This window comes from Carlito syrichta, unplaced genomic scaffold (genome assembly GCF_000164805.1).
Source record: "Carlito syrichta isolate Samal-C Ts95f unplaced genomic scaffold, Tarsius_syrichta-2.0.1 Scaffold310765, whole genome shotgun sequence".
Taxonomy (NCBI): Eukaryota; Metazoa; Chordata; class Mammalia; order Primates; family Tarsiidae; genus Carlito; species Carlito syrichta.
The window spans coordinates 134,393-137,912 of record NW_007254861.1 but is presented as its reverse complement, the minus strand read 5'-3'; the positions used below and the strand labels follow the sequence as shown (position 1 = coordinate 137,912).

The 3,520-nt window shown below is 39.3% G+C and overlaps 1 pseudogene; it reads right to left on the bottom strand.

Annotated features, from left to right (window-relative positions):
* Nucleotides 1–2,207: 2,207 nt before the first annotated feature.
* LOC103270910 lies at nt 2,208–2,574 on the bottom strand (annotated as a pseudogene).
* Between the last annotated feature and the right edge of the window lie 946 nt (nt 2,575–3,520).

The following is a 3,520-nucleotide window of genomic DNA, read 5'->3' as shown; positions in this document are numbered from 1 at the left end:
TGATATCTATTATTTTCGTTAGGTCTTCTAATAAAGTGAGCCTTTAGCATTAATATAATATTATGATCACCGAGGGACTCCAATAAGACCTTTCTATGCTGATATTCAATCCAGCCCATTTGGTCTCATTGAAAATTATTTAATGCTCATGTATGTGAAGAATTTATTTCTCAGGAAGGACTGTGGCTGTCTTCATCTTCTTTGACTTATTATAAAATCCACTAATCTATCTAAGTTTCTACTGAATCAAAAGATAAAGAAATATTTCCTTTTTAGTTCAGTCATCAGCTTGTCCAAATTCATGAGACAGGTAAATTCTCAGACCAAAGTGGTTTCTGTAGTATTGGGGCTACTTCTAGCAAAGCTCACCAATTGCTTCTTTACATATAACTGTGCTAATTTCCTTTGGCTTCCATAACAAATTACTACAAACCTGATGGCTTAAAGCAAGAAAAGTTTACTGTTCACTAGTTCTAGAGGCTTAAAGTCTAAAATCAAAGTGTCGATAGGGTTGGTTCCTGCAGGAGTCTCTGAGAAGATATATGCCCGGTGTCCTTCTCCTAGCTTCTGGTGGTTGCTAGACTCCTTGGTGTTCTTTGACTTGTAGCTGAATTGTTCCAACATCTACCTTTTCCTTCCCATGGCATTCTTACTGTATGTCCAAATGTCCCTCTTCTTATAAGGATACCAGTCGTTGGCTTAAAGTTCACCTTTACCCAGTATGACCTCATCTTAATTTGATTACATCTACAAATATCCTATTTTCAAATAAAGTCCTATTCACCAATGTTGGGAATTAAGACTTCAACAAATCTTCTTGTCAGACACAATCAAACCCACAGAATTAACTAAATTGATTTTACTAAGAGAATTATAGCAATGTAACATGGCAAATATTTATTATATGCTTGTTATATATATGTATATATACATATATATATATCAGGCATTGAACTAGGAATTTTATAAGTATTACCTTATGTAATCAAAACACTCTTATGAAGCCAGTACTGTTATCATTATTGTCATCATCATCATCATGTCTTCTTCCTCTGAGGAGACTGAGATAGAAAGAGGTAGTGTGACTCGCCCTAGGTGAGACAATGTACTGTCAGAGCTGGAACTGAAACAAAGTCAGTGTGAGTCCAGAGCCAATGCACTCATCCAGTAACCTATAGAGTTAATATCTCTTTCCAACCCAGTAATTGTTTCTGAGACCAGTGTAAGTGTAGATTCTTCCTCCTGTTCCAACTCAGCATGTGAGACCCTTCCTTTGAGGATGCCTCCTTCATAGGTTTTCCCTTTGAACCTCCCATCCTACACGGATGTGCTTGCCCATTTTCATCTCATATCGGATGCTGTTCTTCTCCAGCTCCATCATTGATGGCCAAAGAAGATTAGCTGAACCTTTCCCTGGAGCTGAGCTCTTGCTCAAGGCAAACTTGCAATGCCAGCTTTCTCTCTTGGAATCACTGGCTGATATGCTGTGCATTTTCAGAGCGATGTGAGGCCTTTCTACCCACCCAATTTGGCCTTGGTGCTTGTACGGTACTTTGAAGATAACTTGTGCTATTATTGCTCCCACCTAGAGGGAAATCAAACATGACTGTTTTTGGTGGGAGGGCAGCAAACTGATGTTTTCATTCTTAATGAGCAAAAATAAACAAGAAATATGAGGATGTGTAAAAGCATCATTAATGATCCTCTTCACAGCGATGGCTCCATTTTCATACCCCTGGGATAGCTGGTGTTGACAGCCTCATGTATACCTTTCCATTTTCCCCTTATTCTTACATACATATGGAACATAAAGCAATGTAAGAGTTTAGTTAAATATTTTTTCAGCAAACAGAATCATATTCAACATATTACTTTGAAACTTTTTTTTTTTTTTCATTTGACAATATATCATGAATATAAAACCCAAATCAAGGCTACTATCATCCAGAGCTTAGTTTTTGGACCTCTCCCCTTCCCTAGTTCACTTATCCTATTCAATCCCAAGACTTTTAAACATATTTATTTATTTATTTAGCCTCAAAGGGGGAAAAAACCCACACACAATCAGATTTAAACATTTCCTCTGATCTAAAGAAAGATGTCAAAACAATACCTAAGACATATACACAAGCACCCACTGCATAAACTTAGATAACTTAAAATAAAAAGGGCAAAGTTCTGTCAAACAGAGAAAGTTATCTTCACTTCTAGAAGATGTTTCCACGTCCCATTCCATGCCCTCTTCCTCTTTCAGTCACTTGGGCCTTCAGAATAGTAGCTTTTCCTCGGCTGGTCTCTAAGCCCTGGTTTTCATTCTCTGTGTTCTTTAACATGGGTACATTTTTTCAGAAAGTCAAACAAAATCAGAATGCGGATCTTGTTGCCATGGATGTATACTCGCTCCAGTTGTGCCACTCGGCCATCTCTGTGCGTGAACGTGACTGTGATGTTGGACATCTGGCCATTCACGTTGTCCTCTGCTTCAGTGAGCTTCACCTGATATACTTTGCTGGTGTTTGTCTCACATGGCGCTCTGCGGCTCTCGGCCTCATGTAGGACTTTGATTGACCACATCAATAGTCATCTTGGCAGGAAAAGAGTTCAGCTCTGGCCTCCTTTTTCTTCTCTTCAGTGCAGCAGAGATCACAGTGATGGCTAAGATGTGAGGTAGGTGAATGTTTTTAAAAATATTTAGATTGCTGGCCATAAATAAGAGCAAAATAATGTCCTTTGCGTCAACATGGATGCTGATGGAGACTATCGTTCTAACTGAACTATCCCAGAAACAAAAAAACTGAGTTCATAAGTGGGTTCTCATCACTGGACACACAAGCACAAAGTGGGAACAACAGATGCTAGGCACTGATAAAGGAGAAAGAAAGGGGGAAAGAAGAAGGCAAACGAGGACTACACAATGATCACCAGGCTCACTACCAGAGGGAGAAAGGGCCCGCTAGAAGCCCAAGCCTCATCTGTACACGATTTACTTTTGTAGTAACTCCTCACATGAGCCCTGCAACCCTAAAAGAAAAGAAAAAAAACTTAGATTGGTGACTTCCAAATTTATACCCTCCCAGTGGACCTTTGTCTGAATATGAGACTTGTATATTCAACTGCCTAATTGTCATTACTTTTTGCCTGTCTCATAGATTTTTAAAAGTTAACATGTTCAACATGGAAGCCCTGATGTTACTACTTCTCTTGTCCCCTGCATACTGGCTCAACCTGGGCTCTGCTCCATCTTAGTTTGTGAAAATTTCATCATTCCTTTTGGCTCAGCTTCCTAAAGCCTTCTGTTTCTCTGTTACAGCATACTGAGTTCTTCAGCAAATTCTTTATGCTCTTTCTTCAGAATGCATACAGAGTTCAGCCACTTTTGACCTCTTTGTCATTTCCATTCTGTCTTAAATCACTGCCATTTCTCACCTGTGTTGCTGCTGTAGCCTCCTCACTGGTCTCCCTGCTTCCACTTCCTCAAGTCTTTATTCAAACATCACCTTCTCAGCGAGCATCTTCCTAG